The sequence below is a fragment of the Rhinolophus sinicus genome, chromosome 3 (assembly GCF_057876585.1).
Source record: "Rhinolophus sinicus isolate RSI-liver-muscle chromosome 3, RSI-T2T, whole genome shotgun sequence".
NCBI lineage: Eukaryota > Metazoa > Chordata > Mammalia > Chiroptera > Rhinolophidae > Rhinolophus > Rhinolophus sinicus.
In genome coordinates this window covers 76639525-76663897 of record NC_142503.1, presented here as the reverse complement: position 1 = coordinate 76663897, position 24373 = coordinate 76639525, and the positions used below count along the sequence as shown (strand labels likewise).

Sequence of the window (24373 nt, the reverse complement as noted above, 5' to 3'; positions counted from 1 at the left end):
ATAAGAACAGTGGAAAGGGTTTAATTATTCAGTAGTAATAGGACAAATACTAAATAAAAACAACAAAGTTAGGTTTGTAATTTATATATACAATGAAATTCCAGATGGCTTAAAGATTTTTAAAATGACTACGTTAAAAAAAAAAATCATAATGAAGGAAATGTAGGTAACTATGTGATCTGAGTGGAGAAGCACTTTTTAAACAAAAAGCAGAGGGAAGAATCTGTAAAGAAAAAGATTTATGGAGACAACTTAAAAATATAAAACACAGATGTCAAGAAATGCTATATAAATTAATAGGTGAACAGCCAACTGGGAAAGAATGTTTGCAGTACATACGGGGAAAGGTTAATATTTGTAATACACATCACTTCAGAAGTCAACATCCTGTCAAAATGGGCAAAGAACATGAACAGGCAACTTAAAAATTAAGTCACATGTCCAATAGATTTATGAAAAAACTTAACCTTAAATAATCAAGAAAATGAAGACTAAGAGTCATCTTGGAACCATATGGGCAAAAAACTTATTTAAATAATATATCTAGAGTTGTTGAGAGTAAAGCAAAACAGACACAGCTGGCAGAAGTATCATATGCTACAATAGCTTATGTGGGGGAGGTAATTTCACACTCAGAAGCTTTGGCCAAATAATTCCATTTCCAGGAATTTGTCCTCATGTTCTTCATTGCAGCATTATACGAGGAAAACTGGTTACACATCCAGTAATTGGTTGTTGGTTAAATTATGGTATATCCAGTACATGGGTAATTATATTAAGATGGACAAATGGCCACAGGTGGAATCTTCTTTCTTGTAGCCTGGTTTGTTCTGGGTTTTGTCAATGTGTAAAAGATGTGGGAAAAGAACAAAATATCGTATTTGCCACCCCTACTCCATTTTATTCAAACCAGATTACTCAGAAGGGGAAGAGATGCACAGGGAAAGCAAATATTTCTCAGCGATAAAGCTTTAGGAAATAGCTGACCACATATAGCGTGAAAGGAAAACGAAGCCTGTTCTGTATCCAAATGAATTGTGGAAGAAGCTAAATAGTGTAGTAAACTCCAAAACCTTGCCTAGGCTGTGAAATAACTTTTTAGGCAGGTGGTTTTTAATGCCTGAGGTGTTTGCATGTGTTGTTTTGTGGTCACGGGGACAAGAAGCCGTGCCAGTCAGCTCCTGTGCAACGTTTTTTAAGTGGAACTTGCTCATCAGTGTTAAGTCAGATACCTGGATTGTTTGAGCTGAATTATGTTCATTTGCGATAAACTGCCCACTAGTGTGTGTGTCTTGTCTTCCCCTCCTTCAGTGGAGAAAAATGCCCTGTGTGTTCTCATACAGGAGCCTTTCCCTCCATAATAATTACTGTCTTTCCCAAGGCTCCCACAGTACCTGAAGGCAGTCAACCAGCATTTAGATAGCTTTCCATTTCACTTTTTTTCTAGATCAAAACGTTCAACCAATGGTAGATTGATTGTGGGGGCAGGGAAGGGAGAGCCCCCCTTAGGTGGGGCTTCCTGAAACACTGTTGACTCCTGAGGTGGTCCAGGAAGTGTCACAAGAAGGTATCTCTGAAACTCCGTGTCTTGAAACCTCACAATTTCTGGAGAATGCCTTCGCCAAAGCGGCTGCTTTCCTTGGAGGCTGCCCAGTAACCACTGTGAAATAACATGGGGACACAGAGCCACCAATTCCCTTTTCTGGGTTAAGGCGGTGTCCACCTTTTGCTTGTCTGTGCATCTTTGCCCTTGTCAGCTAATTGCCAGACTGAAGCTTAGTACATGGAGGGCCAACATGCAGGCTGGTCGGTATCAGAGTGATGAAACAGCTCTATTTTCTGCGCTTCCTCCTTTAATCTTGAGAGTCAAGGAAATGGCTCCCTGTGTGTGGGGAGTTATCTGGTATCATGCTGTACTTACGCTCTGCAGGACCTGACTCAGGAACTTCCTTGTGGGTCTGCGCTACGCAGTTGGGACTAGAGGTTTTGTGCTGAAGGCTTCCAGCAGCTCACTTTTTGTGATTCGATGAGGTCATAGCCACACGCCCCTGAGAAACAGGAATGCTTCACAAGAGCACCCAGCAGATTTGAAGCCAAAGCTTTAGCGACACTCATACCCAGCACCTCGGGGACGTCTCTGTTCAGGGTGCAGAAATCCCGACAGTGGAGGCCAAACACCCATTCTTTACTTTAGAAGAATCCTATGAGAGTAAAGCCATTGACGTTGATTTGGCAATATGTGGATCCTGACCCTCAAATTTCAAGTTTTGTCCTTAAAGATCAGTGCTCCTTAAAGCTGCTTTGTGGGAGCAGACCACATCAGAGGTGCTTCTCATATTGCAGCTGCTGACCCCATTGGCAAAGAGAAAGCAGTCCACAACATGACTTCTTGTCAAACTTTATAAACAGAGGCAAACATAATAAAGTGTGTTAGAGATGAATTTTAAGGACCCAAGTAAGGGGAGTTATAAAAGTCAGTAAATACCACCTTGAACTTTATCGTATATTAAAATAACATTTTTATAGTGCTTGTACAACACTTATATAAATATTTCCCCAACTCCCCAGTATTCCGGGGAAGTGGGTAGGATAGATATTAGCTTCCACAGAACAGATAAGGTAACAGGAGTGGGTGGGGATAGACAGAGGTTGGGCAACTGAGATACTTCAATTACAGACACACACACAGAAAAGCAGCCAAACTTCCTACCATTCACGTGGTTGTAGTTTATCAGAAATTTTCAGAAATGTAGCTTCCTGCCTGAGAGGCAGGAAAATTATATATTGCCCCATTCTACAAGAGAAGGATGTTTTTACCTTGGGGTAGAAATAAAGTTTATTGAAGAAAAGGAGAAAGAGATGAAGGCAATAGTGGAACTAGGTACATCCTATGGCTCCATTTGTCCTTGTTTAAAAGAAGTTGTTGCTGGGGGCAGGGGGTGGGAGAAGAGAAAGAATTTAATTTGGACACCTTTCTTCTTTCCATGAAGACCAGGGCTGCCAATGAGCTTGTCTTAAAAACAAAACAAACAAACAAAAATACCCGAAAACCGATTTGTGGATCTTACTCACACTCCTAAGAATTTTACATTGGAGTTGAGCTATGTGGGGTACATCCATCTAATTCTACCCTAGTAGCAATAGCTGAGGTATCATGTATTTGCCAGCTGCAGAAGAAAGTACTTTGTTTAACCAAAGTGAAGTTGAGCAATGCATAAATGCTGGAGCAGAATAGAAACGTATCATTTATGCCGATCTCCCAAGCAGTGCACTTTTCTGGATTGCCTCTTGCCGCCTGAATAGCTACTGTTAAAGAAATGAGACATTTTGTTTTCTAGACAAGCCCTCTGATTGTTCCCTACACTCACACAGGAGTGCCTGGCTGCAGAGCTTTCTATTTTTCTCCCAGCTCATCCCACAGCAGTTCAAAAGGTGACCTGTCACGGGGAAGAGGGCAAGTCGATGCATTTTGAGAAACCTACCCTTGTATTAATATCTTCTCGTGGATAGAATGTGACCCGCGCTGAGTTTCTGAACTTGAACATTAACCCTTTTGCTCTGCACCTAAGCAGTCTGACTGGGTCTGAATGAGAGAATTCTTTTTCCAGAACAACCTCAAGCTGTTTCTCAGTCCACAACTCAGCTCTACCCAATTATCTAAGCATGAATGCACCTGAGTGTGCTTGTTTGGGAGGGTGTGGGGATGGCATCACAAGATGAAAGCTTTGACACACACATTCCGGTGCCAGAATGGTCCTGCAAGGAGAAGTCTTTCAAAGGGCCTGTGTTTTTCTTTCCTTTTTCTTTCTTTCTTTCTTTTTTTTTTTTTTTTTACACCTATAATGCTAATTCCTTCCATTATGTTCTACTTATTTTCCTTTCTCCTTCTGGCTTTCTTGGCTTCCTTCAGGAGTAATGGCTGCCTCCATGCATATGGCATATCCATTCTATTTGCCCTTTCCTCTTACCCTTTGATTTCATTCCTTCCACCTTTCCCTTTCCCTCTTCCCTTCTTAACCACAAAGCAGCAAGAGTGATGCAAATCAGCGTCTCTGCGTCCTCTCTCCCTAGGGCAGGAGGTAGGATCTGGGACAGTAGCCAGTTCAAAATTTCTGTACAGGAGGGACTCAAGATGCTCTGGGGAGGGGGAGGCACGGGGGTGCTCGTCTTAAAGCTCGGTCTGCTTAGCCAACACAATCTTTACATGGATTGATTGCTTCTCCTGGATGCCTGCCAGGAGCACTAGTGGATACGGTGTTAGGGGGGTTGAAGCCTACCTTAGCTGTTGCTACTGGTCTAGCCCAGATTCAGGGGGTCTTGGCTTTACAGACAGTAAAGAGTAAGATGCACCACATGGAATTAGCCTTGCCAAGTCTTTTGCTCCTGCCCTGCCCACCCCCATTCTATTTGCCCTCTTCTCCCACCTCCACCCACTAGGAGGGCTTAATAAAAATTAAAAAACAACAACACATAGACTGCACAGAAGCAGTGGCGTGCACCCACTATTCAAACTTGGAGATTCAGAATTCCCTCAGCTGCAAGAGTTTTGTGCATATGGTATATTCTGGAATTTGAACTCACCATAGACAAGGTCTGCTTTATATTATCATCTTTCATAGCATAGATTTATCATTCTGTATACTCTGTTAACTCTGTGGAAATCATTTAACTTATGGGGCAAAGCTAATTTTTTTTTTAAGTTTTTTAAAAAGTACATGAATAACTGCATTTTCATCCATAAAATGAAGTAAGAGTAAGAAATGCAAGTGTATTTTTTCAGGTTTCAAAGGACAGATCATGCAGAGCACTGGTCTAAATAGATATGAAGGTTCTCTTAACATCTGGAATTTATTAGGAGAAAAAGAGTACACTTACAGCAGAATTTTAACACTTTGCATTTAAGTTGTAAATTCCTTAAGTCTCTCTCGTTGCCATGTTGATGCAAAATGAACAGTGTATAAGCTCCAATAGGCTTGTTGTGACATGCCCATGATTTAATATTGCACTAAGTATGTGAAATGACTAAAAAAAGAAAAAATTAGCGTAACCTTATTGCTTTATAAGGATACGCTCAGCCTCTGTGTTTCCCCAGGAAATGATGTGATATGTTCTTACTTTTTCTTCGTGAACATAATAAATCCATTGCCCAAAAGAATGTAATATTTCAAATGAGGTGGGATAAATGTTTAATTTTGAAAATCTTGAAACAGTTGGCAAATTTTGGTTAATTTTGATTTCTTTTACAATGGCAACTGAAAGGGGGAAGTTGATAGCTGCAGATGGGGTTTCTGGGCCCCAGGAAAAGTAGTTTTAAAGGTTTACAGGGAGTTTAGATCTGTTCCACTGCAACTTTAAGGTGTGGTTCTCTTTACCTTTATTCACTCTAGCCTGTTAGTTGCAGGGAGGGGGAGAGATTCATTTATGTAGCAATCCCTTAACATAAGTGTCCCGTTCTATTGCAGTCATTTTCTGGGTAGCCCTTGGCGCCATGGCTCTGGGGCCACAGGGCAGCCAGGAATGAAGTGTGCAAATCCTGTGCTCCTACAAACGTTACTCTGTTTGGAACAGCAATTACCAGATTTTTTAAAATCCAGAAAACAAACAAGCAACAGCGTACTTTGAGGTGCCTGTGCTTCCCCTGACATAACCTTTGATTTTCTTTGCCCCTTGAAAAGGAATGTCCTCTCTGAGTGTGGACTCACCTTTCTTGCTTCAGCGCGTCTGTTGGTGTCAAATGAGAGAATCATCAGACTGGAATGGATTTTGAAAGGCCATAAACTAAACTCCCAGGCAGGACTGTCCCCACATTATCCCAGAGAGATGAGACTCACCCGGTCTTGAAAGTCTTTCCAGGAGAGAAATTCCATAGCCAGTGCCGCACCGTCTAAGCCCTAACACTCTGCACTGTCAGGGGAGACTTGGAGAGCAAACCTGAATCCATGCTGAAACGTAAGCCTATTATCTCGGGCTGTATACGCTGGTGACTACGTCCCAGTGGAAGAGCGCATCATATGCCTGTCAGCTAATTTGCCTTCATACTTCTCGCCTCAGAGCCAAATAATCCCATTTCACGTTTGTGATATTATTCTGGGAGCCCAGAACTAAGCCCAATATTTTTGATAAACGATGCCCTGGATTAACATTGATGGGAAGACAATCTCACAGAGTCTTTGGATCCTCTAATCCTGTTTATCCATCTCAGAAGGGTGTTTGCATTTAGACTATAATACCACCAGCACTGTTCATAATTAGCATGTCAGAAATTTGACCTCACAGGGCAAACCATTCAGGCCTCTAAGGAGACTGCATCTGAATATCAGGCGAAAGCCTGCTCACCATTTTTTCTACCCATGTATTTACTTCTGTATCTAATGATTGACAGTATCAACTTCTTCAGCAGTGAAGCTTAGCTTTCTCAGCTTTAATAGTTTGGGAAATTTTCAGTTTTGGCATTGTTGAAACTTGCTGCTAGATTTAGGCTTTCCTTTGACATTTTCATCAATGTTGGAAAAATATTTCATTCTTAGACAACCCAGGAATCTTTCATAATTTTCCTGCTCCCTGCCTTGCTGCTTTTAGGTAACAAAAGAAGGAAGCTTTAGGGAATTTTTCTGTTTGCGTTTTAGTGCTGTGTTTACAAGGAGGTAAGAGGAAAGAGGTGTTGGCATTGCAAGGAACTCAAAGGTTATATGTCACCTCTTTTGCTGTGGTATGTTTGAACTAATGATGAGACCTGACTTCCTCGGCTTGGGAAGATACTACACTTCCTCCTTTATAAGCACAGGAGGAATTTAGTTTGCAAATGAACCTATGTCTTGGGAAGAAAGCAGTGCCAGATCCAAAGTGAGGGAGGACAGAACACCATACAGCTACCGTGCTTCCCCGAAAATAAGACCTAGGCGGACAATCAGCTCTAATGCATCTTTTGGAGCAAAAATTAGTATAAGACCTGGTCTTTTTTTACTATAATATGACACTGGGTCTTATAATATAATATAATATAATATAATATAATATAATATAATATAATACCGGGTCTTACATTAATTTTTGCTCCAAAAGACACATTAGAGCTGATTATCCGCCTAGGTCTTATTTTCAGGGAAACACAGTGTGTGTGATTACCCCCACAGCCCCCACCTGGCTGAGCAAACACACTGTCTCAGGTACCAACATTCAGCACTGAGCTAGGTCCAGAACCACGTTTGGGTTTGTTGGGAGCCACACATCACAGGCTAGCAGATGATACTTCCCTGTGGGACTCCTTCCATGTAGAGAAAGTCAGAAACTACTCATTATACATGCCCCCAAAGGAACGTTTCCTTCATCAGCCGACCGGCGCGGCCTCCTCTGTCCTTTCTGCTGCTTCTCTTCTAAGGATGTTAGAGAAGGCTCATGATAGTACACTGATGGAGACCTCACATGTCCTTAGTTCCCCCATCTACGGTCAGTTCTGACATGACCCCCACTGTACTTTATCAATTTCAGAGTTAGCCTGTGAAATGGAGGGGGTGGGAAAGGGGAATAAATCACTTCATAAGAGAGAAATAGGTCAGGGCATATGTGATAAAATGTGTTCCTTAGAGGTAGAAGGGGAAAGGGGAGGCTTTCTTCATTACCACAGTGCTGAGCTGTTATGTACCTATCTGAGTAACTATTGTGTTATGGTTTCTAGAGACAAAGTGGGAGCAAACACTGAGGGAGAAGCAGCTCCTCACAGGAACGGAGCCGGAATGTTGTCAAGCTGGACTCAGACCGCAGTGTTTCTAGTGTGTGTCTCACTTGCTTGTGCTACAGCTTTCATCTGCAGTTCTGACATCTGACATCTTTGTGATTTGGCAAGAGATTATGCAATGCTCACCAGGCCCTGGCCAGGCGGTGCTGGCAGATGGGGCGAGGGCACACCTGCTTTGGTGAGGGAACGCCTCGCTTGCAGGAACAGGGTCTTTCTTGGTCTATCTGGCCACCGAGTTCTGCCTTGCACCTGCACTGCAGCTTCTTTCCGCAGTGCCAGGCACTGTCAAAGCAAGTACAGAGGATCTCGCTGAAACTCCCTTCTGGTTCCAGTGGCTTTTCCAGTTTGAGCAGTGCTGTTATAAACCATCTGGTGCTGGGTGCCGTCCAAGTCTGCAATCTTAACTCCTCAGATTCCCTCCCATGGCCCACTCCAGATCGTGTGATCTGCAAATGTGGAACCCTGGATCCCAGGATAAATGAAGTGCAGTGATGGTGAATGGGAGAGGTCAGCTTGGGAGTTTTGAGTTTCACATGCTAGAAAACCTGAATCTGCCTCAGTTTCCTTATCTGCAAAACAAGGTAATAGTAGCGCCTCTCTTGTTCGGTGAGAATTCAGTGAAAACCCATGTCAGGCATTTGGCATGGTCCCTGGAACACAGAAAGTGTGCAGGCAGAATTCATCTGGGATGTTGCGCTTGGTTCTGCGGAGTATTTGTCAGAAGGGACATTGACACCCTCGAGTGGCCACTGGATGGAGGATTGTTTTAGAGGTTTGAGGACTTAGAGGGGATGCTAATGATGCAGCAAATTATTTGGAGAGTTTGAAGTATAGAAGAGAGAACTATATTAGATATTTTGTATCACATAAGCTATTTTAAGTATATTTACATTAGAAAAATGTCTGACAGGTATTTGCTACTGGTGTGATCCCTAGATTATGGGGTACGGGGAATGGAAGTTCTTTTACCTGAATTTTCTAAATTTATCCGTTCCACAAATATTGTCTGAAGTTCTACCATGTGCCAGGCACAATTCGTCTTGTTCATTGTCTAGTTCCCCAGTTTCTTGACACGTCTGCCTTCTCGGAACTCATAGTCTCATGGGGGAATGAATTAAGCAAAAGGCTGTATGATATGTTGTCAGGTAGTAATAAGTGTTATAAAAAAATAAAGAGGAGTAAAAGGATAGAGAAGGGGGGAGTTGGGACAAAGGGAAACTTGTTCCAGGTGGTTGGTGGAGACAGATGGAAAGCAACCTGAATGAATTAAGGGAGTGAGTATGCATATGGGAAATGAATACCATGTTAATTGTTATATATAGTTCCCTATTTTGGTGACAACATAGTGTACTATGCATATCGTGCAAATTATTCAACTAATCTTTTTCTTTTTTTTACTCTCATGGGCAGATCTTTGTGCATACCCTCGCTTGCAGTAAGTTCAGATACATTTTTATGGAAACGCATTTTGGGGTCCCTGTATGTGTCCCACTTGGTTCTTGAACCTCTGTTACCTTGTGATGTGAGGAGCCAGGAGGTGGGGGATACAGAAAGGGTGTGAGGCTCCTTCAGTTTCCAAGCTGTTTAGGATTAATGTGTTTGCCTGCTTACCTGCAAGCCCAGCCGGGGTGCAGGGAGCTGCTGATTCAGTTGCCCATGTTGAAAGGCAAGGTGTAGATTGCTATGATTAATATGATCTAGGCCTCAGTGTGATGAGTCATTCGGATTGCTTAATCAGGGTTTGCGTAATCACGGAGATAGGATAGTAACACCCCCCCCCCCCCCCCCCCCCCCCCCCGCTCTTCCAAGGCCCAGTTTTATCTTGACCCTTTTCAGCAAGCACAAAGCCTGGTGTGATGATCAGAATAATTAAGATGACAGTGGTCATTGTGGCTACCATTCTGCCAGGCAGCATTGTGGTTACATGATTTACCTGCAGTGTAGTTATTTAGTCTTCACAGCTCTGTATGGTGGAGTATAGTTCCCGTGTAACAAGGCGAGTAAATGGAGGTTGGGAAAATTTTATCGCCTTAACCAAGGCTGCAGTGGTACTCAGATCTGGGGTTTGTGTTTTTGTTTTGTGATAGTAATAAAGCCTGTGTCCTTAACTCAAGAATTTTCCCTCATTGTTTTCTCTCCCTCTGCTTCCTCTCCCATTTTCTTCCTTTTCTGGGAAAAAGATCCTGTTTGGACTAGTATTGGCTGGCGTAAGTGATTTGGAAAGGAGAGAAGATTCAGACCTGTTCTTCCATATAAACACCCTGTTCTCTGAAGCGGTCAGCAGGGCCCCTGATGGGAGAGAACACTGAGCAGATTTGAAATGTGTCTCTTCTTCCCTTTCCTGGTGCTTTGTAGTACATGTACCAGTGAGTGGGAAAGTGGCCCATCCGTCAGCAGCCTTGTGATGAGGAAGGAGAAGCCAGGGCCTGCCTGTGCCTTCACAGAAACGGGCGCTTGTTTGTGGCATCAAGCGTTTTAAAGTGATTTTGTTTAAATGAAATAGTGCATGTTAAAGTATCTTTTAAAAGTTGAGGATTCATTTTAAAATGATTGTATTGAGTATCTCAATAGTTGACAACTTGACTGTCTCCTGTGCTTTAATGAAAAGTCTGAAATCATGTGCCTTGAGTGTGTGTGTGTGTGTATATATATATGTATATATACACACACACACATATATATATTGCACAATATGCAAATATATATAAAGTTCATATGTATATATATGTGTTTAGTAATACATGTAAATGCACATATACACACACACACACACACACACACACACACACACACAAGGGTGCCAAAAAAATGTATACACATTTTAAGAGATGTTATCTATGTATTACTTTTTGAAATTGAATTGAATAACGGTAGTAACGTGTAGTATGATGTTCGCTCAAAAGTTGGTGTTAATCAAATGAATGCTAGTGTCACCATGTGACAGGCAGGACAGTCAAAGAAAATGGCGGAAGCACAGTTGTCATCGAGGAGTTGCAAGACCATTTTGAAGTGGTATTTGAAATTCGAGAACATTGTGGAAGTACAACAATGGAGGCGTGAGTACGCAATAGAACCTCCAACACGCCTAACAATTGCACGCATTCGTGATTAAGTCTGAGATGCACGATACTGTGTGTGACGTGCACAAGGGAAGATCCTCGCACAGCAACAAATCCTGCTTCTTCTGCTGCGGTGTTGGAACAGTTTACATGCTCACCATACAAGTCTACCAAACAATGTTCACCGTAATCAGAAGGGTCTGGGCGCCGATGGTCACCACTTTGAGCACCTCTTGTAATTGCAGAAGTCAAATATGACTTGTATTCATCTTTTGTTATCGGTATATACTAAGCATTACAATTTTAATACAGTTTTTTCCTTTCTTAAAAGGTGTATACATTTTTTTGTCACCCTCTGTATATCTGAATACATGCACACACAAATCTAAATCTTCAGTCTTTTTCCCTAAGAAAAAAATTGTCCTCAATTTAGCAAAAAAAAAGAAAAAAACAGGGCCCCTCCACTATTGCTGTAAAATACCATGGCCTTTCCTAATCTGCAGAGTTTATTGACTGTTTCACCATTAAAGGTACTTGGTTTCTCTAGAATGGGGAGTTCAGTACATGCTGAATTGGATCAATATAAAAATTTATGAACAATGCAGGCCTTGTCAGGTAACTCTTTTATTCCTGTTCATATAATTCTCTGTGGGAGTTTCTGCCTCAGGGAACACATCAGTATTTAGTGCACGCTGAAATATTCATGTCCTCTGATTAGCAGGATTTAATTGTTACATCTTCATCTCCTTCATGATGCGTCATTAGGGTGCAACCCACCTTGAAATTTAAGTGGATGCTGCCAGTTTATTGCAGTATCTTTATTTTGTCTGTGTTTCTTTCCAAATATCCTTGTATGGACATGTAATTCTGGTTTCCCTTGACAACAAAATAACAGTACATAAAGTAAGAAGTTTTTTGTTAGTGGAAAATACTAAGTGATTTATTTTTACTAGCAATTATTGTATTATAATATCTGTATAGTAAATTTTAAAATATATATAATATTCTACTTAGATTTTTATTTTTTAAGAGCTACCAGTTAAAATGACTTTTCCTCCCATGTGTGGTTTAATTAGCAGAGTTCAGAGCTTTTTCACCTGCACAACAATATTTTCCTCTTTATTTTCCTTCATAGGGTATGGAAATAGCTGGAGATTAATATTCTCTGATTCCTTCTTGGGTCTGATATCAGCTGAATGGTCCTCTATTTCTCAAAATATTGGAAGTTGTAAATAATACCTTTTCCCCCCTGCTAATTTCGCAATTCTGCTTTCCCCTTTCTTAAAAGAACGCTATGAGACCTTGTCTTCTAACAGTTTCATGGGTATCTGCAAGAATCTCAGAAGTGCTATGATATTCCGTTGCAAAGCATGAGGCATGGTGGTTAGGAACTGGCTCTGGGCTTAGACAGACTTAGGCTTTCATTCTAGCTCTGTCACTTACTAGTTTGATAAGTTACTGAACTTCTAAGCCTCAATTCCTACCTCTTTACATTGGGATTAACAGTATTCAATTCACAAGGCTATGTGATAACTGAGAAAGTGGTATTGTAATAATAGCTATTACAATGTCAGAAGGGTAGTAGACATGGGGGGGTTATCACTTTGTGAGGGGTGTAAATGTCTAATCATTATGTTGTTTTGTACACCTGTGATTAATAATAAAATTACATTTAAAAATGAAATAAAATGCATGTTACATGCTTAATATAGCCACTAGGACATAGTAAGCACCCACATGTTAGCTAATATTATTTTCACTAAAAATTATGATTTATTTTTAAAGGAGCATGTTTTTGTGGATGGGATGGGATTGAGGGTCATCTTCAGATCCCTTAATGGTCAGTCTTGGTCGTCTCCATCCTTGAGAGTTATCTCCCAGCCATTTATTTGAGCAAGGAAAGAGTTGCTTTGGGTGGGTCCTACAGCTGATGGTATGGCTGCTTTCTGAGTTGGCACCATCCCCAATGTCAGGCGCCCTTCGAAGGGATCAATTTTTCCTGTGTGAATGTTACTCTAGGGCTGCCATATTAAAGGGGCCTTAGAATGCTGTTTTCAGCAACTGAATTTCAATGGAGGTTTAAAAAGTAAATCAGGGACCACTGACATCACAACGAAATTATCAAGAAAATGAAAGACAAAAGCTGCTGCTTTCTGAGTTGATCCAGGGCAGCAAAAAGTGATTTTGCATGCAGTGAGCAATCTTGTAGATGATATTTAATGAGTTTTAAGTTTCAAGGCTATGAGCAGCCTTTCTTGAAATACTACACAGCAGGTGCCGCTAGCTGGAATTCTAGCAGTAAATAGGAATGTTCCAGTCCTGGAAGCCACTGAACAGGCCTGATTGTGTCCATCTGGCAGGGACTGCTACCCTTTTGCCAGGGATTTTGTTCTTGATGTATCTGAATTAGAGCCCCCGGGTGTGGGGAGTCTTGGAGAGGAAGCTGAATGAGGCTGTTTTCTTGCGTACAGATGTCTCCTGCTATTTCCAAGGACAGAACTGGGATATACACATTTATTCACTACCCAGGAGCTCCTAGATTGCCATATGGGAGAGAGTAGAAGCCTCTGGAAAGGGAAGGAGGAAATCGAAATTTGATGAGCTTTGTTCGTCTGAGTCTGTTTTATGTCTCTACAGTGAGGGAACAGGACTAGACATTCTTGAATTCCCTTGCTAGTGCTAAGATTACCCTGTTTCCCCGAAAATAAGACCCAGCCGGACAATCAGCTCTAATGTGTCTTTTGGAGCAAAAATTAATATAAGACCTGGTATTATATTAATATTATATTATATTGTATTATTATATTGTATTGTATACTACAAAACCCAGTTTTATCTTATAATAAAATAGGATCAGGTCTTACATTAATTTTTGCTCCAAAAGACACATTAGAGCTGATTGTCCAACTAGGTCTTATTTTCAGGAAAACACGGTAGAATTCTCAAACTATTTCCAGAGATTGGCATTGGGGTTTTGACACTGCCTTTCTACTGTAGTATTCTTCAGCCGATTGAATGAGGTAGAATTAAGAAAGCACTTAGGGCAGAACCTGCCAAGGGGATGTGTTAGGTCAAGTTGAGTTACATTTGTTTCTTCCCCTTAAATGAAGAAAACAGTTCACTAAGTGAAAGAAGTTGACATTACCCATTGTCATCACTGAAACATAAGCAAAAACTGTGTATCCCTTGTTTCTTTTTTTTCATTAATTAAATTCATTGGGGTGACATTGGTTAATAAAATTATATAGGTTTAAAGTGTATAAATAAGATATCATCTGTATATTGCATTGTGTGTTCACCACCCTGTCAAATCTGCTTCCGTCACCATATATTGGACCCCCTTTACTCTTTTCTACCTCCCTCCTCCCCCCTCTTCCTCTGGTAACCACTAAACTGTTGTCGTCTATGAGTTTTTGTTTGTCTTGTTCGTTTGTTGTTTTCAGTTTTGTATCCCACATATGAATGAAATCATATGGTTCTCAACTTTTTCTGTCTCTCTTATCTTGCTTAGCATGATAATCTCAAGATCCATCCATGTTGTCGCAAATGACAGTATTTCTTCTTTTCTTATGGCCAAGTAATACGCCATTGTATATACGTACCATATTGTCTTTATCAAAGGACACTTCAGTTGTTTCTATGTCTTGGCCACCATGAATAATGCTGTAGTGAACATAGGTGTACATATATCTTTATATTTTTACAAATGTTTACAGACTTTTTGGGTAGATATCCAGAAAAGGGATTGCTGGGTCATATGGTAATTCTATTCTTAATGTTTTGAGGAACCTCCATACTGTTTTGCATAGGGGCTGTAACAACTTATATTCCCACCAACAGTGTATGAGGGTTTCTTTTTCTCCATAACCTCTCCAACACTTGTTATTGCTTGTCTTGTTAATAACCATTCTAACATGTGTGAGGTGGTATCTCATTGTGGTTTTAATTTGTATTTTCCCAGTAGTTAGTGAAGTTGAGCATCTTTTCTTCACTGTTGGCCATTTGTATGTCTTTTTGGGAGAAGTGTCCATTCACGTCCTCTGCCCATTTTTAAATTGGATTGTTTGGTTTTTTTGTTTTTGAGTTGCATGTGTTCTTTATATATTTTGGATACTAGCCCCATATCGGAGGTGTTGTTTGTAAATATCTTCTCCCATTCAGTTGGTTGCCTCTTTGTTTTGTTGATGGTTTGTTTTGCTGTGCAGAAGCTTTTTAGTTTGATATGTTCCCATTCATTTATTTTTGCTTTTACTTCCCTTGCTTTTGAGGTTAAATTCATAAAACCCTCTCTAAGATCAAAGTCTGTAAGTTTAGCATCTATGTTTTCTCCTATGCAATTTATTGTTTTAGGTCTTATATTTAGGTCTTCGATCCATTTTGACATAATTTTTGTGTATGGTAACAGCAGTCTAGTTTCATTCTTTTGCATGTGGCTTTCCAATTTTCCCAGCTCAAATCATTTATTGAAAAGGCTTTCTTTTCTCCATTGTATGTTTTTTTCACTCCTTTGTCACAAATTATTTGTGTGTATGTATGTGTGTGTGTGTGTATAATTTTTGACAAAGGAGTGAAAAACATACAATGGAGAAAAGAAAACCTCTTCAATAAATGATTAAATAAACCTATATATATATAAATATATATGGGTTTATTTCTGGGTTTTCAATTCTATTCCATTAGTCTGTGTGTCTGTTTTTCTGCCAATACTATGCTGTTTTGCTTATTGTTGCTTTTTATGTGTATCTCTTCTTTCTGAAGGGCAAGTGGCTCTGTTAGAAGGACAGAATGGTAATTCCCATCATCACTTATTGGGAAGGGAACAGAGGTGCCCTAGCAGTGAATGTCACGATTTACGGGAGGGAGTGCCTTGGGTAGCCAGATCAGTGAAGGAGAAAAAAATAGAACATGCACAGTTTGCCTGGGATGAGCTTACCTGCCAACAAAGCGGGCAAGGATGGTTCAGCCATCACACACACACACACACACACGTGCGCGCGCGCGCGCGCGCGCGCGCGCCCCATGGGACCTGTCTGCTTGGAGAATGTGGGATGAACTCATTCCTCTGTCTCAGGTGTGAATGTGGAAGCTGTTGGTCCCTTTGAAGGCAGTGCTGTTGAAGAGCAGACCAAAGTCTCAGAAAGATGAGTGAAATGGTAGACTTAACAGCCTAGATACAGGTCCTGGACCGCCCTCACCAACTGTGGTCTTTGGGGAAAGAAGTTGTCCCTCATTGAATTGGGAATCACAGCTTCCCTGTGCCCACAGAGCTGTGGTATGATGATAAAGATCCTATGGGATGACGCACGGGACAGTGCCAAGTAAACAGGATTGTGCTGGCCAGTGCGGGTTGTTTATACTGCCATAGCGATGGAGAAGCACCTTGTCACTGTAAATAGTGAGGCTCCTGGGAGCTCAGCCGAGTCATTGGGCTGCTGGCTTAAAACGGCATCTGAAGTGCAAAGCCCTTTGTCTCATGGCTAATGAACAACGAGAAAGACATCTTAACCATTTAGCCCAGGAGGAACCAAAGACAGAGGCTGTTACAAAGGCTCTACTAGCTTCTCACCCGAGCCTTGTGCAGCTGGACATTTTATCTGTCAGAGGCAAAGTGAGCCTGTCCTTACAGCCAGTTGAACAATGAAATTTTAGTCAAGTAATGTTTCATCCAGAAATAACAACAATTTTGACAGTTATCTTTCAGCCAAATTTCCAGGTGGTTTAGATTCATTTGGATACACTCTGTAAAATGAATGTGAAGCAGGGTTCAAAACAGCCTAGGGAATTAGTGCCTTTTATAGAAATAGGAGGTATATACAGATTTATATCCTTTACACACTAGACCCAAATTTGTATAAGAAGTGTCGAGGTTCCATCACAACCTTGCTTAGGCCTTGAGTTAAACTTTCATAGAGAATGAAAAGCCTGGCCAATCATGTCCTTAAGATAAGCCTTGGGACTTCAGCAGAATCCAGCAAAGCAGCTATGGCCTTCAGCCTGTGCCGATACCCACCAGGAAGTAAGCTGCTCCAAGACAGGCCAGTGTTACCTACTCACCTGAGTGTCCCTCTCACTTCCTCTGATGGGGCTCAGTCTGAGAAGGCTGTTGACTTGAAAGTTTTTGAGTTAAAACTTGGTTGAGAAAGAGGAAATGTACATGTGTTGAATGCTTACATGGTTCCAGACACTGTGCTGGTTGCTTTATGGATACGGTCTCATTTTGTCTTTATGACAGCCCTATAACAAAGCCATTAAATATATTGTCCAAAGCCAATCCACCAATAAGTGGCATAAATGAGATTTGAACCTAGGTTTATATGATTCTTTATAAATTAGGATTAGATCAACTTCATGTGCCTCAACGTAACAGGGGTCTATACAACAGAGGTCTGTTTCTTGCTATTCTGTTACAGAAGTTTGGAGTTAGGTAGTCCAAAGCTGGTAGGGTGGCTCTACAGAGTTGTTAAGGAATCAGGTACCTTTCGGCTCCCTCGAGTGTGGACCTCATCTTTATGTCTGCTGGAGCTCCACCCATCACATTAATGTACCAAGCAGCAACAATGCAGGAAGAGAAAAGGGGCAGGACCTCTCTCAAAAAGATTTTCCCAGAACTCCCACATAATAGTTTGCTTACATCTCATTGGTCAAAACTTTGTCACATGGCTCTGACTGCAAGAGAGGCCAGGAACTGAAATATTTTAGTGGAGCTTCAATATGACCAGCTAAAAATCAGGATCTTGTTCTTGAGCATGAAGAGAAAAATGTGTTAAGGAAGAGAGTAGCACAGACTCCAAACATCATATATATTTTCTTTCTCTTTGGTTAGTGAAACATGTTTTTTTAATAGTACTTCATAGTTCATATGTCTGAAGCTCTGACTCAAGTTGGAGGCCATTTCAGAAACCAGGGTATAAGTAAAGAGATCTCAAAAAAAAATGGTGTAAATGTAATGTTCCTATTATAGATATTTGTCAGTTTTATTTGTTTTGGTAAATTTATCTTTCTGGGATTTAATCCTACTGTCACTCCTTTTACAAAATTACCAAGGAAGTCCTCTATACTTCTTATTTTTTAAAGATTTTTATTGAAACATAGCTAATATACAATATTATATTAGTTTCAGATGTACACCATTGTTATTCAACGTTTATATTCCTAAAGCAGTGATCACCATGATAAGTCCAGCAACCATCTGACACCGTACAATGCTATCATTATTGACTATATTTCCTATGCTGTATATTACATCTCCAGACTTATCTGTTTTAATCCTGAAAATTTGAACCTCTTATTTCCCTATACCTTTCTCCCCCTTTATAATTTTTCAATTACAGTTGACAGTCTACATTATATTAATTTCAGGTGTGCACCATAGTGGTTAGACATTTATATAATTTAAGAAGGGATACCCCTGACTAGTCTAGTACCCACCTGGCACTATACACAGTTATTACCATATTATTGACTATATTCCGTATGCTTCACTTTACATCCCCATGACTATTTTTTAACTACCAATATGTATTTCTTAATTCCTTCACCATTTTCACTTTGCCCCCCCAACCCCTTTCCTATCACCCTAGTATATCTAGTACACCATACATAGATATTATAATTTATTGACTATATTCCCTATGCTTCACTTTACATCCCCATGACTACTGTGTAACAACCAATTTGTACTTCTTAATCCATGCCCCTTTTTCACCCACCTTGAACCCCCTCTTATCTGGCAACCATCAAAATGTTCTCTGTAGCTATGAGTTTGTTTTCTATTTTGTTTCTTTTGTTCTTTAGATTCCACTTATAAGGGAAATCATAATGACATTTGTCTTTCTCTGTCTGATTTACTCAACTCAGCACAATACCCTCTCGGTCCATCCGTGTTATTGCAGAGGGCAAGATTTCTTTCTTTTTTTAATATATATGGCTGGGTAATACTCCACTGTATATATGTACCACCTCCTCTTTATCCATTCATCTGTTCAGGGACACCCAGGTTGCCTCCATATCTTGGCTATTGTAAATAATGCTGCAATGAACATATGGATGCACTTGTCCCCTCAAAGTAGCATTTTGGGTTTCTTCGGATAATACCCAGAAGTGGGATTACTAGGTCCTTCTTTGTCTCTTGTTACAGCCTTTGTTTTAAAGTCTGTTTTGTCTGGTATAAATATTGGTGCTGCAGCTTTTTTTTTTTTCCATAAAATTATCCATATATTTACTTTCAGTCTGTGTATCTTTCAATCTGAAGTGAGTCTCTTGTAGGCAGCATATGTAGGGGTCTTGTTTTCTTATCCATTCAGACACCCTATGTCTTTTGATAGGGGCATTTAATCCATTTACATTTAAAGTAATTGTTGATAGATACGTAGTTATTCCCATTTTAGCATTCATATTTTTTACTTTTTTTTTTTCCTTCTTAATGAATTCCCTCTAACATTCCCTATAATACTGGTTTGGTGGTGATGAACTCCCTTACCTTGTTCTTGTCTGGAAAGCTCTTTATCTGTCCTTCAATTCTAAATGATAGTTTTGCTGGGTAGAGTAATCTTTGTTGTAGGTCCTTGCTTTTCATCGCTTTCAATATTTTCTGCTAATCCCTTCTGGCCTGCAACATTTCTATTGAGAAATCAGCTGAGAGTCTTATGGTAACTATAGGTAACTTGTAGGTAATTAACCGCTTTTCTCTTGCTGTTTTTAAGATTCTTTCTTTGTCTTTAACTTTTGGCATTTTCATTATGATATGTCTTGGTGTGGGCCTCTTTGGGTTCATCTTGTTTGGGACTCTGCACTTCCTGCACTTGAATATTTATTTCTTTTGCCAGGTTAGGGAAGTTTTCAGTCATTATTTCTTCAAATAGGTTTTCAATTTCTTGCTCTCTCTTCCCCTTCATTATAGTACCCCTATGATGAGAATGTTGGTACTCTAAATGTTATCCCAGAGGCCCTTTAAATTCTCCTCATTTATTTGGATGTTTTTCTTTTTTTTTCTTTTTGCTATTCTGTTTGGGTGTTTTCTGCTATCTTATCTTCTAAAATGATGATTCAATCCTCTGCTTCCTCTAATCTGCTGATTCCCTCTAATATAGTCTTCATTTCAGTTATTTTATTCTTTATTTCTGACTGGTTCTTTTTTATGTTTTCTATCTTCATTTTTATGTTTCCTATCTCTTTGTTGAAGTTCTCCCTGAGATCATTGAGCATCCTTGTAGTCAGGGTTTTGAACTTTGTGTCTGGTAGATTGCTTATCTCCATTTTGTTGTGTTCTTTTTCCAGAGTTTTGTTCTGTTCTTTTATTTGGGACATTTCTTTATCTTCCCATTTTGTCTACCTTTCTATGTTTGTTTTTATGTATTTGGTACCGCTGTTACGTTGCCCAATCTTAGCAGAGTGGCCTTATGTAGTAGGTGTGCTGTGGAGGCCCAGTGGCACAGTCTCCCTTGTCACCAGAGCTGGTGCTCCAGGTGTGTCCCCTGGGTGTGTTGTGTGTGCCCTCCTGTTGTAGTTGAACCTTGGTTGCTGTTTGCACGTTAGTGGAAGGGATTGACCCTCGGGCTCATTGGTTGTGAGGACTGGCTATGAACAGATGGAGGAGTTGTAGTGCAGGGGCTGACCCTGTGGAGCAGAATTCACGTTAGCAGGGCTTTGATGCCTGCGCAGTCTGCCCTTTGGATGTGTCATCCTTGGAGGTGGACTGGTGATGTTCCAGCTAGGTCTGAAGCTGGCCACTGGGCGTGCCAGCCCCAAGGCCTCCTGGGAGGGTATCCAATGCAGACCAAGTTCAGCTGCTGCTTATGCCCTGCCCAGGGCCACCTGGCATGAGCCACAAAGTAATCTACAGATGTCCACTATCTGCGCTGTGCTTGGAGGTGCCTTAAAAGGCCAAATCGTGAACCAAGGTTGGCTGTCACTAATGCCGCTGGGCTTGGGGCTGCTCAGCCAGAGGTATGGGACACACCTAAGCCAGATGCTGCTTATCTGGGTTTTGTGAACCTTTGAGGAATTGTAGTAAAGTCCACAGTATGAACCAAGACAGGCTGTTTGTATGGAAAAGCCACTGGAAGCAGCTTGGGTGGGCCGGCAAGTTGGGTGGGGTGGAGTCTCAGAATCACCAGGGCAGAGTGAACAAATAGTGATAGCTAGGTCGATAGAGACTCACATATGGAGGCTGCCTGTATCTGTAGCTCCTCTGTCCGGGAGAAAGCTGTCCCATCCAGCCCTCTCTCTGAAGCCAGACACTTCAATTCCTGCCTGGCACCTATTGAGCTGCTGTCCCAGCTCTGAAGCTCAGAGTGAGTGTGTTCGTCAGCGAGTCTGTGCACAGGCACTTTAAGAGGAGCGCCTGGGACTGCAGCCACCCTCTATCTCACTAAGTCACAACCTCTGCTGGTTTTTACAACCAGAAATTATGGGGACTTCTCTCCCTGGCATTGGAGCCCTGGGCTGGGGAGCCTGGTATGGGGCTGGGACCCCTGGCTTTTGGGGAGAGGGGGGAGGACCTTTGCAATTTTTAATAGTCACAGAGTATTATGTGTGGGATCCCCTGTTCTACGTCTCTGCCCCTCCTAGCAGTCTTAAGATAGCTTCTTCTGTATGTCCTTAGTTGTAGGGCTTCAGTTCTGCTAGACTTCAGCGATTCTCAGTGATGGTGGTTCTGTAGTTTAGTTGTAATTTTGATGTGGTCATGAGAGGAGGTGAGCACAGGCTTATCTACTGCACTATATTGACCAGATCTATGCTTCCTGTTTTTTAATGCTTGCCTTGACACTACACAGGTTTCATCACATGACTTACAGCATTGCTCACAAACTCTCTAGCTTTTGAATTTGCAAGGATACCATCAGCTCCACCATAAAGAGGGGGTGAAACCCAGAAAGAAGAGAGGTCAAATCAACTTTTTATTACTGAGTTATTGACAAAGTGGGACAAGAAGAGTTGCTGAACTGAAGTTCACAGGGAGTATCCAGCACTCCTGGGGATAGGAACTTAACTTATCTTGTGTTCGGTAGTCTTGTGTTCAGTCATCTCATGGTAAAGGGGGGGCCTGTCAGCCCAATTCTAAGCAACAGGTCTTGTGACTTGTGGGCAAATTTTTTTCTCCACTCCACTTCCCACCCTCTGTAGTTTAGGCTTCTGCTGAGTAATTGTCAGTACCATTAAGAAACAAGTGTATATTTTACTTCATATGTAAGTTTTACCTTCTATCGAAGGATGCAGGAAGGAAGGAAAATAACCCTTTATAGTTTTTATGCTATCACCTACATACACAGAAAACACACTCACAACTCTTGTTTCTTTAATACAAAAGCCTTTTTCTCTTAAAAACAAAAACAACAACAAAAAAATTATTAAACAAAAAATATCACTAAAAGTTTAAAACCACCCAGAGGCCACCACTAAAATGTTAGAATGCTATCTTTCTTGTTACTTTTTTTGTTACATTTTCATTACTTTTAAATCAGAAGGTAATAGTTTAAGTAAAAGTTTCATTCACATAAATAACTGAAAATTCCTATCATATGCAACATCTTACAGTGAGGAAAAGGCACTGGTGGCCTTGGTTCTCACGCTAAGCTATCCATGGGACCTTGAGTAAAGAAATTAATCTCTGGGTTTCAGATCCTCACCTGCAAATAGGGAAGTTGGAGATGTCAAATACCGGGGGACTTTTCCCCACTCAAACATCTGTGATTGTGATACATGAAACAGTCTACAAACTTATGTGGGATCACAGAGCTAGCATATAGTCCAGATGTTTCTTAATTTGGGGTTAATAGATAGATTCCAGAGTGTTTTATCACCATAATTAGGTGGAACAAATGCATAACCCCAAATTTATACTCTTGTTTAGGAGAAGGGTCCATCATAGTCATTAGATTCTTAAGGAATCTGTGACCCAGGAAGGTTAAAGAATAACTGGTCTATTCTCATTTTATGGATCCAGGGAAGCAAAGAGACTTGCCTCAAATGCTCATCCTATGGATCCCCCTGGCAATCAGGAGAGCTGGTAGGTCAGAGGGTGTTATCAGCTGCAAGCCCAGTGCTCTCTCCAATGGCAGTGACCCATCCCAGACCCCCTCTGCTGTGTCCTATGATGGAAATAACTAACCTAGTGTCTCCCATCAGGTCCAGTTCATGAAATCAGTGTGGAGTGTACACCCTCCTCTTACAACTTTTCCCCATAATTTTCCCCCAACCCCTCAGGCAGCCCTTTCCCCCAGAAGTAGGAGGGGAGATCTTATGAGAGCGGAAACAAGGCTCACACAGCTGGAGTCCTTTATTTCTTCCCACTCCTTTATTTCTTAAAGAACATTTCAGCTCTCCAGGTATTTTTATCCTTCTCACCAGAAGGATAAAAATCTCTCAAGACTTGACATAACCGTATAACAGGCCACAGTGTCTGACACTGAAGGAAAATCCTCAGATTAACAGTTCAGAGGTGGTGGGGTCACCCCAGCTGCTAAGGGAGTGGATTTGTGTCTCTCTCCACCACACTGGAAGCAAAACAGCCTCAAAAAGATTGTACAATGGGACCACTGTGGTATTTGTGCTGAGAATTCATCACACAAAACCTTGTATCTGAAACCCAAAGTGACCTTTTCTGAGCGGCCCTAGCCCTACACGAGAAGGCAAATACCACCAGATTGCCTGACATTTCCTTTTTTAAATTTCAAGCATTCCTGATTTCCAATCAGCTATTGATCTGTTGGTTTGTAGCCCCGATGCAATCAAGTGAAGCCACTTTCGCTTCTGTTATAGTCTAACATAAACTGTTTGAAACTGCAGTCCCTGCCCTATTTCTCCTGCCCCACTCACATCACCTCCTCGCAGCCAACATGCTGTGTGGATGGGGCCAGTTTAATTTCTAAACCTGAAGTTGAAATCTTCAATGTAGAGTTATATACTCCTGTACTGTGTCCATTTTTAAAGATCACATTTATTTGCTCACTCCTTACTTTAAATCCCTCTTCTCAGAAGCTACCAGAAAAACATCTAAAGAGGGAGGGTTACTTCTGATTCTAGTCAGTCACCCAAACATAATGTGGAATTCAGCTAGGGAATGGTCTGAGCTCCAGCTGGAATTGACAGTGAAGACAGATGAGAAGTAGTGACACAGAGGGCAAAGAAGTGTGCAAGGTGGTATTGCTCTGGGATCAGTGTGTTAAATGGATCTTAGAGATAGTCCCACCCATCCGCCTGAAAAGCCCCAAAAGGCATGTGTGTGGTAGGTGTGCATGCAGCCCAAGCTCAGTGTGCAGGGTCTTAGTTGAGATCCTAGAAGTGCATCATACCCCTTGTTAATCTGTTGGAGAACATTCTTTCTAGCTCCTGTTAACCTGAGAGAATTGGCCAGGGAAAGCTATCTGGATAGATTCTGGGTTGGTCTTTTCATAGCCTAATTTATCAAAGTTCTGGGTTCTGCTCCTATGAGAGGGCCTGCTAGCACAGAAGCATCTGGTGAGTCTCGTCGGGCTGGGGACGGGGTAACAATGAGGAAGAATAAGTTTGCAAGAAAATCAGTGGGACAGCTTTACAAGGAGGCCATCTAAAGAAGTGAGCTCTCTTATTTTTTCTTAAT

General features: G+C 41.1%; 1 protein-coding gene across 3 annotated transcripts in view; it reads left to right on the top strand.

Moving 5' to 3' along the window:
- MCC (MCC regulator of Wnt signaling pathway) overlaps positions 1 to 24373 on the top strand; it is a 379018-nt gene that overhangs the window by 246701 nt on the left and 107944 nt on the right. The gene's annotated exons all lie outside the window — the stretch shown is intronic.